The sequence below is a fragment of the Rattus rattus genome, chromosome X (assembly GCF_011064425.1).
Source record: "Rattus rattus isolate New Zealand chromosome X, Rrattus_CSIRO_v1, whole genome shotgun sequence".
Lineage (NCBI taxonomy): Eukaryota > Metazoa > Chordata > Mammalia > Rodentia > Muridae > Rattus > Rattus rattus.
Genome location: NC_046172.1, coordinates 118,754,153 through 118,768,171, shown reverse-complemented (window position 1 = coordinate 118,768,171; position 14,019 = coordinate 118,754,153). Strand labels below are relative to the sequence as shown.

The following is a 14,019-nucleotide window of genomic DNA, read 5'->3' as shown; positions in this document are numbered from 1 at the left end:
GATTTGGGGTTTAACCCTTGGCTAATAATAATGGATGGGCATTTTATTGGAGCATTTTCTGTGTTGAACAGTTTCCTTGGCAACCAACATATCTTAACTGCCGCAGCAGCAGTGGTATGTGGATTAGTCTGTCCCCTAGGAGGTGGTGGATTTTAATAATGAAAATGACATCAGCTATCATTTCTTGAGCTCTTGGAAAGGCCTGGGCACCTTCATTTGCATTATTTCACTGAATTCTATACCACCATGGAAAGAAAGAGCTCTTTTTCTCCCATGTCCAGATTGTAATTAAGGGAAGTGGAATAACTTGTCTAAGCTTATGTAGCCAATATGTAGGAGGGCCAGGATCCAATTCTTGATCTCTCTGACTCAGTTACTCAAAGTCTTTACTAAGGTATAGATGCTATAGTGAGACACACCAAGCTCACCCAGAACTTTGCAATCAGTGACCTGCTTTTTTGGTGAGGCTAATCAGGCACCTCAAGACAAGCCTGAACCATCCACTGCAGTCCAGCCCCATGCCTCATTCCCTTACTTCCTACCATCATTCCATCTACAGCTGTGGAACAGCTGGCTTAACCCTTTCCTCTAGTAGGGTGCTCTCAAGGGAAAGGAGGGGCCAAGGGCTGCTCCTGAAGAGGCCTGGCAATACTTTTACTCTTCATTAAAAGTTTATGTGCATTATACACTTCATTATATGCAATTGGGTTTCTTATATGGCACTCTAGTGCATAAATGACTCCCTAAACACATTTGTGCATTTCCATTGTTTTAATATAAAGTCTGGCCAAGGCACAAGGCAGGCATGGTTTAAACTATTCAATTATTTCTGGTGCACTAACCAAATCCAGGGGAGTCTTTACTCTCTACTCTCCACAGGATTGCTGGCTTGGTCAAAACCTTTCTGTTGTGAATTTGAACAGTGAGGAATATGAGAAAAAACCACTGGTGGGTAAATCCCTCCTCCCCTTTCTGATTTATTGAAGATTGGCTTGTGCTGATTTGTGCTTGTGAGCTTTTTATTTTATTTTATGTTTTTGTATAGTGTGTGTACTGTTTGAATAGATGTGTGTACACATCTTTCTTTATTGATATAAGTTCTCTCACTGATCTTGGAGCTCATTCATTTAGTCATCCTGACTGGCTGATAAGTGTCAGGGACCTGCCTGTGTCACCCTTCTCTAGTGCTGGGATTACAGACAGTTGTACCTGGTTCCTGGTTTTTTAAATGCAGGGCGTGGGATCCAAATTCAGGTCCTTGTGTTTGCATGGCAAGTACTTTACTGACTGAGCCATCTCCTCAGCCCTTGTTTCTAGTTTATACAACATGACTATTGATCCTAAAAGGACTAATTTTTAGATTGAGAAGCAGTAAGGTCACAAGTATTTTGTACCTTTCAGGAATAACAAAAAGATATGCATTCACACTTCATCCATTTATGAATAACTGACTACATATTCTCAAAGAACATGCCCTACAGTAGGGTCACAGATTAATACACAAGTTTAGTGCAATGACTCTAATACTATGAAAAAAATGAAAGAACCATGTCTGAAATAAAATAGCTGATAAATAGAATTCTTTGCCGAAAAGTTTGTTGGTCTAGGATGTTTAGCTTTAATGGAATGTAAATGGCTCAAGGGTCCCTGAAAACCTGTGTTCAAGATGGCAGCGCCTCTGTAAGTGTGTTACTCTGAGGGGAGGATGACTGATTTGCCTAGTTCTTTTGTGTTCAGTAGCAGTTTGTGTGCAATAAACACTTACATGATTTGAACCATTATTTACTTCAAAGTTGGCCTGTTATAGCAGTTTTCCTAGCTTTACTGAAGCCTTTTCACAATGGCCTGTGAGAATTTCTAATATGTTGATTGTGGGCCATTTTCTCCATCCTCTCATCCCCTCATCCAAAAGGTGCTCATTGCATCTTTCCTGGACAGTCCAACAGCCTTCTTTTGAACTGCTTCCCTCTCTGCCTCCTGCTTTCTTGCTTATATGTTTAGCACTCTGAAGGTTAATCCACTTTGGGCTAGAGGGTCAACAGGAGAGCAGGGACTGCTGCCTTGAGAGGTAACTCTTGCTGTGGTGAGTGCCCTTCTGGTACCCTTTTCCTTCAGGCTACCTCCACATTCTGTCTCTGCTTAGGTTACTTTGTATAAAGTCCACAGAGCTGGGGCCCAGCTAGACTTGTTTACTTTCTCTCTATTTCAGGGATCTAGATTTTTCCACAGGTGAGAAATAGACACAAAAAGTTGGAGAGAGTTTTAAGGAATCCTCTTCAAGCCACAGCTAAACCTCGGGCTAGAAAGGAGAACTAAGGTGGCTTAAGATGTTTCAAGGCCCAAGACAAAGTTCTGTGTTTCAGAATCAGATTTCATTATGAAGTGGCTACCTTTTATAAATTGATCATATACTTATGTGAAGATACTTTAAGGGAGGACACTTGTGGATATCAGATTAGACAGTAGACCCCAAGAAAAAGCAATTTACTCTGAAATCTTGTAGTAGAAGAAGAAAAAAGTGTACAGGCCCTGATAGGGCAGGACCTTGTCTTTCAGAAAGAGACTTCACGTGACCCTGATAATTTGCAGGAAAGAATGGGATCAACACTTATGGGTCAGTTGAGAGTAAGACAATATTCTGACTAGGATGAACTAGTTATACATACCTTTCATCTTCTAATTATCTATTAGGCAAGGTCTCACTCTGTAGCTCTGGCTGGCCTGAAATTCACAGAGATCAATCTACATACACCTCCCAAGCCGTGGGGAAAAGGTGTGTGCCACCATGCCCAGATTTTCCTTCCTTTAAAAGCCTAAATCTCATGTCAGCACACCAGTGGTGGATTTGTGGGCTCACCAGATGTCTTTCTTTGTTCTTCCTCTCAGTGTGCTTCCTTTGAATAAATCTTTTTCTGCTCTTCACTATTCTTTATTCTTCTTCTTAATTTTATTATCTTATTTATTTACATTACTGTCCCTGCCTCCCTCAGTCCTGCCTCCCTTAGTTCCTCATCCCACTTTTGCTCCCGTTTGCCACTGAGAGTGTGCTTCCCCCAGCCGGGCCTCTCTTTTCTCTGAGGCCTCAAGTCTTTCACAGACTAGGCACATCTCCCACTGAGGCTAGACCAGGCAGTCTTCTGCTATATTTGTACCAGGGGCCTTGAACCAGTCCATGTATGCTTCCTGGTTGGTGGCTCAGTGTCTGGGAGCTCCCGGAGGTCTGGGTTAGTTGAGACTGCTGGTCTTCCTATGGAGTTGCCCTCCTCTTCAGCTTCTTCAATCCTTCTCCTAATTCAACCATAGAAGTCCCGGACTTCAGTTTAATGGTGGGTGTAAGTATCTCCATCTGTGTCAGCCAGCTGCTGGTGGGACCACTCAGGGGACAGCCATGCTAGGCTCCAGTCTGTAAGCACATCATAGCATCAGTAATAGTGTCAGGCCTTGGTGCCCTTCCATAAGATAGATCCTAAGTTGGGCCAGTCATTGGACCACCTTTCCTTCAGTCTCTTCTTCATTTTTGTCCCTGCAGTTCTTTTAAACGGGAACAGTTCTGGGTCAGAAATTTGACTGTGGGTTAGTAACCCTGTCTCTCTGCTTGAGGCCCTGTCTATCTAATGGAAGGAGATTCTTCCAGTTCCCTCTCCCCATTTATCATTGGGCATTTTAGCTAAGGTCATCCACATCGAGTCCTTAGAGTTTCTCACCTCCTGGGTCTCTGGTACTTAATACAGGGTCACCCCAACTCCCAACTCTACCCCCTCATGCTGCTTATGCCCATTCATTCTCTTGGCCCTCTGGGCTTCTCTCCTGCCCCCCATACCTGATCCTTTACCCCCTTTCCCCTCCCCCTCTCCTCTCTCACCCAAGCCCCTCCCTCCCTTTGCCTCCCATGATTATTTTCTTCCACCTTCTATGTGGAATTGAAACATTCTCACTTGGACCTTTCTATTTGGTACATTTCTTATGGTCTGTGGGTTGTAGCCTAGGGATTTTTGTACTTTTTGGATAATATCCATTAATCAGTGGGTACATAGCATAGTCCTTTCTGGTCTGAGTTACCTCACTCAACATGATATTTTCCAGTTCCATCCATTTGCCTGCAAAATTCACGATGTCCTCATTCTTAATAGCTGAATAGTATTCCATAGTGTAAATGAACCACATTTTCTCTATCCATTCTCCTGCTGAGAGACATCTGGGTTGTTTCCAGATTCTGGCTATTATAAGTAAGACTGCTATAAATTTAGTGGAGCATGTATCTTTGTTATATGTTAGAGCATCTTCTGAGTATATGCTCAGGAGTGGTATAGCTGGGTTCTCAGGTAATACTATATCCCATTTTCTGAGGAACCACCACATTGATTTCTAGAGTGGTTGTACAAGTTTGTAATCCCACCAGCAATGGAAGAGTGTTCCTTTTTCTCCATATCCTCATCAACATGTGCTGTCACATGAATTTTTGGTCTTAGCCATTCTGATTGGTGTTAGGTGAAATCTCAGAGTCATTTTTATTTGCATTTCTCTGATGACTAAGGACTTTGAAAACTTCTTTCAGTGCTTCTTGACCACGGAGATCCTGTGTTGTGAGTTCTCTGTTTAATTCCTGTCTCCCATTTTTAATTGGGTCATTTGGGATTTTTTTTTTTTTTTGGACGTTAATGTCTTGAGTTCTTTATATATTTTAGATAGTAATCATCGCCTGATGGTAGTCGATAAAGATCTTCCCAATCGGGTGCTATTTGTTGTATTGATGGTGTCTTAAAAATTTTACAGAATCTTACCATGAGGTCCCATTTATTGATGATCTTAGAGCCTGAGCCATTGGTGATCTGTTCAGGAAATTTTCTCCTGTGCCAATGAGTTCAAGGCTCCTTCCCACTTTCTTTCTCACAATATTTTATACTATTTGTGACTATTGTGAAGGGTGTCATTTCCCTAATTTCTTTTTCAGTTTGTTATTCCTTTGAGTAGAGGAAGGCTATTAATTTCTTTGAGTTAATTTAATATCCAGCCATTTTGCTGAGGTTGTTTTAAAGCTGTAGGAGTTTTGTGGTTGATTTTTGGGGTCACTTAATTATACTATCATCTCATCTGTGAATAGTGATATTTTGACTTCTTCATTTTCAATTTGTATCCCCTCGATCTCTTCTAATTGCTCTGGCTAGGACTTCCTGTACTATATTGAATAGATAGGGAAAGTGGGCAACTTTGTCTTGTCCTGTATTTTAATGGGATTGCTTCAAGTTTCCATTTAATTTGAAGTTGGGTGCTGCTTATATTGCTTTCATTATGTTTAGGTATGTGCCACGAATTCCTTATCTTTCCAAGACTTTTAACATGAAGGGAGTGTTATATTTTGTCAAAGGCTTTTTTTCAGCGTGTAATGAGATGATCATATGTTTCCTTGTTTATATAGTGGATTATGTTGATGGAATTTTGCACATTGAACCATCCTTGCATCCCTGGAATGAAGCCTACTTGATCTTGGTGTATGATGGTTTGGATGTGTTTGTGGATTTGGCTTGCAAGCATTTTGTTTTGGAACTCAATAGGATATTTTATGTATTTACACTTCAAATTTTATCCCCTTTCCCATCAACCCTGTCCCTGCTTCTGTGAGTATGCCCCTCTCCCAACCACCCACTCCCACCTCACCACCCTGACATTTCTCTACACTGGGGAAATGAGCCTTCACAGGACCAAGGGCTTCTTCTCCTATTGATGCCAGAAAATGACATCATCTACTACATATGCGGCTGGGGCCATGGGTCCCTCCATGTGTACATTTGGTTGATGATTTAGTCCCTGCGGGCTCTGGACTGTTTGGTGGGTTGATAGTGTTGTTCTTCCTATGTTGTTGCAAACCCCTTCAGCTCCTTCTATCCTTTCTCTAACTCTTCCATGGGAGTCCCAGTCTGATGATTAGCTGCAAGCATCTTAATCTGTATCAGTAAGGCTCCAGCAGAGCCTCGCAGGAGATAACCATATCAGGCTCCTGTGAGCAAGCACTTCTTGACATCAGCAATAGTGTCTGGGTTTGGTGCCTGCAGATGGGATGGTGAGGCAGTCTCTGGATGGCCTTTCCTTCAGTCTCTGCTCCACCCTTTGTCTCCATATTTCCTTTAGAGAAGAGCAATTCTGGGTTAAAAGTTTGAAAAGGGTGGGTGATTCCATCCTTCAACCAGGGGCCTTGCCTAACCTCTGAATTTGGTCTTTACAGGTTCTTCCTCCCCGATGTTGGTCATTTCAGCTAATCTCATCCTCACTGGGTTCTGGGAGCCTCTTGCTTTCCTGTCATCTGGGACTTGCTGGTGGCTACCCCCAGTTCTCCATCCCCCATTCTTACACACCTCTGCTCAAATTCCTGACCCTGTGTATATCATCCCTGTCTCCTCTCATACCTGATCCTGCTCCACTCTTTCCCCTCCCCCTACTTCTTCTTGAGCTTTACATAGTCTGTGAATTATATCTTGGGTATCCCGAGGTTTTGAGCTTATATGCATTTAGCACTGAGTGCATACCATGTGTGTTCTTTTGTGATTGGGTTACCTCGCTTAGGATGATTTTTTTCTTTTAATTGGGCATTTTCTTTATTTATTCTTTATTTATTTCAAATGTTATCCCCATTTCCCAGTTTCTCCTCTGGAAACCTCCTATCCCATCCCTTCTCCCCTGTTTCTATGAGGGTGCTCCCTTACTCACCTACCCACTCTCTCCCCCTCCCCACCCTGACATTCCCCTATACTGGGGCATTGAGCCTTCCCAGGACCAAGGGCCTCTCCTCTCATCGATGCCCCACAAGGTCATCCTCTGCTACATATGTAGCTGGAGCCATAGATCCCTCCATATGTACTCTTTGGTTGGTAGTTTAGTCCTTGGGAGCTCTGGGCTGTCTGGTTGGTTCATATTGTTGTTCTTTCTATGGGGTTGCAAACCCCTTCAGCTCCTTCAGTCCTTTCTCTAACTCTTCCATTGGGGGCCCCGTGCTCAGTTGTCTGTGAGCATCCGCCTCTGTTTTTGTCAGACTCTGGCAGAGCCTCTCAGGAGACAGCTATATCATCCTCCTATCACCATGCACTTCTTAGCATCTGCAATATTGTCTGGGTTTGGTGACTGTATGTGGGATGGATTCCCAGGTGTGGCAGTCTCTGGATGGCTTTTCCTTCTGCTCCATACTTTGTCTCCATATTTCCTCCTGTGAGCATTTTCCCTCTTTTAAGAAGGAGTGAAGCATCCACACTTTTGTCTTCCTTCTTCTTGAGCTTCATGTGGTCTGTGGATTGTATCTTGGGTAATCCGAACTTTTGGGTTAATATCCACTTATCAGTGAGTGTATACCATGTGTGAGGATTTTTGTGATTTTTGTTACTTCACTCGATATGATATTTTCTAGTTCCATCCATTTTCCTAAGAATTTCATGAAGTCATCGATTGTGTAAATGTATCACATTTTCTGTATCCATTCCTCTGTTCAAGAATATGGGAATAGGGAGGCAAAGTTTAGAACAGAGGCAGAAGGAATACCCATTCAGAGCCTGCCCCACATGTGGCCCATATATATACAGCCACCAAACTAGATAAGATGGATGAAGCAAAGAAGTGCAGGCCAACAGGAACCGGATGCAGATCTCTCCTGAGAGACACAGTCAGAATACAGCAAATACATAGGCGAATGCCAGCAGCAAACCACTGAACTGAGAATAGGACCCCCGTTGAAGGAATCAGAGAAAGAACTGGAAGAGCTTGAAGGGGCTCAAGACCCCATATGAACAACAATGCCAACCAACCAGAGCTTCCAGGGACTAAGCCACTACCCAAAGACTATACATGGACTGACCCTGGGCTCCAACCTCATAGGTAGCAAGGAATAGCCTAGTAAGAGCACCAGTGGAAGGGGAAGCCCTTGGCCCTGCCAAGACTGAACTCCCAGTGAATGTGATTGTTGGGGGGAGGGCAGTAATGGTGGGAGGATTGGGAGGGGAACTCCACATAAAAGGGTAGGGGGAAAAGTTAGGGGGATGTTGGCCCAGAAACTGGGAAGGGGAATAATAATCGAAATGTAAATAAGAAATACTCAAGTTAATAAAGATTAAAAAAAAGAATATTTGGGTTCTTTCCAGCTTCTGGCTATTATAAATAAGGCTGCCATGAACATAGTAGAGCATGTGTCTTTGTTATATGTTGGAACATCATTTGGGCATATGCCCAGGAGTGGTATAGCTGGGTCCTCAGGTAGTACTGTGTCCAATTTCCTGAGGAACTGCCAGACTAATTTCCAAAGTGCTTGTATCAATTTGCAATCCCACCAACAATGAATGATTTTTTCCCCTTTCTCCACATACTCGCCAGCATCTGCTGTCACCTGAGTTTCTGATCTTAGCCATTCTGATTGGTGTAAAGTGGAATCTCAGGGTTGTTTTGATTTGTATTTCCCTGATGACTAAGGATGGTGAACATTTCTTTAGCTGCTCTTCAGCCATTTGATATCCCTCGAGTTTTTAAGCAGCATTATTGAGTATATTTTGGCACGATATTCATAAAGCGTGAAATTAGTTCGAAGTTGTCTTTCTTGTTAAGCTAGTGGTTTAGGGTATTGTTACTGTGACTTAATAATGAGTTAGTGGTGTTCTTCTGTTTGCATTTTGCTGAATAATAGAGGATTATTACTCAGCTTTTCTTTGAAGGTCTGGCAGAATTCTGCACTAAACCCAACTTGCCCTGGGCCTTTTCTATTGGAAGGTTCTTGATGACTATTTTATTTCTTAGGGTTATGGGACTGTTTAGAAGTTTATCTGATCTTGATTTAACTTTGGTACTTGGAATCTGTCTAGAAAATCATCCATTTAATCTAGATTTTCCAATTTTGTTAAGTATAGCCTTTCGTAGTGGGTTCTGATGATCTTTTTAAAATTTCCCCTGTTTCTGTTGTTATCTCTACCTTTTCATTTCTAGTTTTGTTAATTTGAATACTGTCTCTTTTCTTTTTAATTAGTTTGACTGAAGGTTTACCTATAGTGTTGATTTTCTCAAAGAACCAGCTCTTGGTTTTGTTGAATCTGTTTCATTTTCTTTTCTCTACCTGGATGATTTGAGCTCAAAAATGTGGAATGCTTCATGAATTTGGGTGTAAACCTTGTAAAAGGGCTGTGCTAATCTTCTCTGTATTGTTCTAATTTTAGTATATGTGCTGCTGAAGTGAGCAGTATTATTTATTCTTTAATTGGTTTATTGAAGATGGGCAGTTGCCTCTAGCTTGGTAACATTGCTATAACCCAAACTATGATCCTAACAATTCTAGTAACTAATAGGTGCTGAGGTGCGGTTAAAGGCAAGTGTTGGGGCTCAGAAAAATGATCCCCTCAAGTATTGAAATTTGACATTCTGTATCCTTTAAATTGAAAGACTTTTGTAGACATGCTCCAAATAGCCATGAAATCTAGACATTTAATTTTTATCTACCTTTTTATAGCAAGAGTCATCCATAACGAAATTGTCTAGGGTAGATTTGGTAGCTCACAATGGAAATTCCAGCACTTGGATGCTGAGGTAGCAGGATTTCTTGGAGTTCAAGGCCATAGTGAGTTAGAGGCCATTATCAGTTACAGTGTATTCACCAATACCCTCCCAAAACATAAATTCTCTAGAATGTCTTGTCTTGTCTCCAGTCTTAGATCCTTGCTTCAGAAGGGTCTTGTCTAGTAATATCTTAGAGGAAGATATGCTAAGCAGTGAGGCTAAGCTGACTCTGAAAAGACAGGCTATGCTGGTTTCCCTCACCAGGCCATTGCCATTAGATTTTATTTGACTGTCATAGCCTCTGTAGCGCTCATATGTCATCAAACTTAGTTGTTGCTAGGGCATTGGGAAAAATAGACAGTTTCTCTGAACTCATTTCTGAAGGGTCCTTGTTTCACGAGAAACCTTGATTGATGAATGTGTTGTTTTTTCTTGTTCACCTGCCTTTTTATTTATCAGAGTGTTGCAACCCTTATGATGAGTCCTGGATAAGAAGTATCATCAGCACCTTTCTTGGAAGATATTGTACACTAGAAACATGAAAGCTTATTGTTGGAGAGATGGCTTCGTAAGAACACTGTCTTTTTTCTTCCAGAGGTCCTGAGTTCAAATCCCAGCAACCATGGTGGCTCACAACTATCTGTAATGAGATCTGATGCCCTCTATCAGAGTACATGCAGATAGAGTACTCATGTACATTAAATAAATGAATAAATCTTTTTTAAAAAAAAGCTAATTGCAAGGAAAGAATCATATAGCACAACTAGTACTCTGTACCATAGAGATTATCAAAGATTTCCTGTAAGGGACTCTACATCTAAGTACTTCTAAGCTTTGTGTATCATTATTTCTGTCACAACAATTCTGCTCTACTTTTGCAGTAAGAAAGCAGCTTTGGGCCACACAAACAGACGGACGAGGATGTAGTCTAATAAATTTTCATTCACACAAATAAATGGCTGGCAAGGTTTGTGGCATAGGATATAACTTACTAAACTTCTTTTGGAGGTTGATGTCCAGGCTAGGACAAGGAGACGATCCTATGATCTCTAGCTAAGCAAATCTGGGTTTCATATGGCCTATAAATGCATACAACTGGACCACAAATAAGGCTCCTGTGGATTCCGTAAGGAAGAAGTGAAAGGCACTAATGTTATACCTTAGTGACATTCACAGGGAGATGAAGAGTCTAGGAACAAAATCTATGGGGTTTCCATTGCTTACACACCTTAAAGACATGGCATGGGGTAGGGGTAGGGAGGTGAGAGGCATTCTAGTTAATGCATGATGATTTATATTTTCGTATGTCATTAGGAGAGTTCAACTCAAGGTGAGGTAATGGAACTACCATGACCCATTGACCTGGTTATGTTATCAAAAGAACAGCTTTTGACCAGAGAAAGGTGAGTTCCTTCATAGAGTTCCTTCATAGTGATTGGTACATTACCCAGAAGCCTCTAGCTCATTACAGTTTTTCAAATAGGTTTAAATGTACCAGTGGCAATTATTTAATTCCACAGTTGTGTGTGTGTGTGTGTGTGTGTGTGTGTGTGTGTGTGTGTGTTATCGTGTGGTTTGTACCTAAGTGTAGGTCAGCACCATAAACAAATTCATCTCTTCATTCCCTTGGAACCAAACCATAGCTTTGTCAAAGGGTAGAGCAGTGAGCAGCTTTTTGGCATGCTTAGCCTAAATCTTGTGGTCACCAGCATGTGTACATTGGCTCAAAGGAGACTGTGACCTGAGAAAACAGTCCACATCTAAGATGGGAGCAACTGAACCGGCACTTGATGGCTCATGTCTGTAGATGAAATCTAAAGTGCAAACTTTGCACACTGATGCAGGGGGAGAGGGGTTTGCATTTAGTAAACAAAATAATATCTTGAATGTTGTCTGCCTCGAAGGGTGAACATGGATTTAGCAGAGGCAGACTTTTATTTAATTATCCCTGATGTAAAGATTTCTTGTCTTTTTCAGCTACATGCTTTAAGAGACTGCTGGGTACCTGAAGGCCAGCTCCTACTGGGACTAATTTCATCCAGACAGCTCCAAGCATGTTCATTAGACACTGATTAGGTTTCACACAGGTGGAGAAGGTTAGGGGCACAGATAGAGAGGCGGTGCTGATTATGTTAAGCATAAAACACCATCTGTTTCCCAAGTAAGACAAGGGACTGAATCTACACTTCTGGAGGGACAGACACCAGGTCACTGCTGAAGTTGCTGCTCTCTGCTTCCTTTTCTTTCATCTCCTCGCATTCACAAGTCTCAAAACAAATTGGGAGAAATGAAGAGAAACACCAGTATATCTAAAGGCTGCTGAAAAAGATCCTAAGTTCCTAACCATCCCATTCAGGCTTGCTGATCAAAATGAATGGGAAAGAATTGTTTTGTTTAGTTCTGTTTTTCCCTCCATAATGCAAGCATTGTACTTGGCATGAAAATAGAATTACTACATTGATTCCCTTTCAGTATAAAGACTTTTTCCCTTCCATTGCAAATAGGCTTCCCAGTTAGCTGGACTCTTCAAAACACTTTAATATGGTTTTGTTTGGAACCAAAGAATTCAAATGAGCTGACGAACAGCTCCTCCTTTTCTAACGGAAAATAAACAGCCCAGAGACCTGTGCATGAGTAAATGTTTAGGAGAGGAAAGACAGCAGATGATGGGGTGAGCTGATTAGCACTTCAGCTCACCTGATAAGGGGGCTTCATATTTGTCTCTGGCCCACACAGAGCCAGAGGCTCACAATGCTGCCTTCTTCCCAGCCACTCTCCAAGAGCAAACCACCCCACCACCTGGCCTTTCCCCATTCACCATCCTCTTTCCTGCCAAAGAAAAGTTTCCCAGTCAGCAGGTGGTGGGGGTGGGGAAACCAGTGTGGGACATAGGGCTTCTGCCTCTTCAGTCCAAGACCTCATTGGTTTAGAGCCCTAGCATTTTTATTATTAGAGCACAACAAAGCCAGCTGGAGGCCAATCACTATGGTTTCCTCCCCCACACAAGCAAATGAAGGCACAGGCAGCGTTCCCTGGGAGTCAAGTGCAGCATGCCATTCTGGGATGATTACAGTAGGTTCTAGTTCTATGGGTCCAAGGAGAGGCAGGAAGCCTGGCTTTGCGTAAGGGAGGAAAGAGGAGCAGTGTCCACCTTTCTGGGGTCTTGCGTAGCTTTGTTTTCCATGTAGGGGAATCAGTCTCCACCTTGCATCTGCCATGGGGGAAGGACAGCTGTCATATACGAAAAGGTCTAAAATGCCCCTAAATTTGGAGGTTGGGCAAAAATAATGAGTCTCTATTTCAGTCCTACAGCTCAGTGGTCCTGGCCACTACTGGATAGTGGGGATTTTATGCATATTTAAGCATGACCTCATTAAAAACACTCCCTAAATTAGAAATCAGTTCTCCATTTGGGAGACCCCATGGGTCATTCTCTGACAATAACTAATAATGTTAATTTAAATCTAGCACTTTGGGCCTTCCAAGATCCAACACATACTCTCCCTCAATCCTCTGCCCTATTACCTGATCTCAGAGGAATCTAGCTTTAGTAGTTGGCTGAATAAGGTCCAATCCTGTCTTTTCCCACATGTCATTGTTTCTTACTACAATGTCTATATGGTCTTCTGGCTCTTACTATGTCCCAAATGATGTTTTTCAGATGACTTTTAAGCTCTCCCCAAATCTGCTAGCCCATTTATACATACTCTGCTTAGGAACATTTTTGACCACTAGCATAATGGCCTCTGGTATTCTTTACACATGCTTCTGAAGGTTTTCTTTTCTTTTTCTTTTCTTTCATTCATTTTTTTTTGAGACAGGGTCTCTCTATTATGTAGGTTTGACTATCCTGGAACTTATAGACTAGGCTGGCTTCAACCTCACAGAGATCTGCTTGCCTCTGCCTCCTAATGTTGGAATTAAAGGTGTGGGCTACCATACCAGGCCTCTGATGTTTTTCTTACCCCTACTAATAGATTATTCTACATTAGAAGGTAGAAGTTGCCAATTCTCATTCTTCATTTCCCCTGTACAACTTGGCATAGATCTTGCAAAAATTAGAAGCTAACTAAAAGGAAAGTAATTTGCGTACTTTTAGTCTGGCTACTTACATAGTATGAGTTAACACTTGCTTCTTCTACAGTGGGCCTTTGTCTATCATCCACAGGGACAAGAATCTAAACTTTGATGCATGGTACACACATATGTGTATGTATACATGCAGGCTTATCTTTCAAAAAAGTCATGACATTAGTTACGCCCTGTCTTCATTTCCTTCCCTGTTGCTGTAATAACATACCCTGACGGATCCCGGCCCGCAGCAGCTCTCTGCTCCCAGAACCCGTGGGAGAGATACCTTACCGCCTGGTCAGGTGGGCACTCCTGAGGCTGCAGAGCGGAAGAGACCACCAACACTGCCCACCCCTGCCCACATCCCTGACCCAAGAGGAAACTGTACAAGGCCTCTGGGTTCCTGTGGGGGAGGGCCCAGGAGCAGCAGGA

The 14,019-nt window shown here is 42.2% G+C and overlaps 1 non-coding gene across 1 annotated transcript; it reads right to left on the bottom strand.

Moving 5' to 3' along the window:
• Positions 1-9,096: 9,096 nt before the first annotated feature.
• LOC116889426 lies at positions 9,097-9,203 on the bottom strand. The gene has a single exon (XR_004386391.1). It is a non-coding gene; the product is annotated as a U6 spliceosomal RNA (small nuclear RNA).
• Between the last annotated feature and the right edge of the window lie 4,816 nt (positions 9,204-14,019).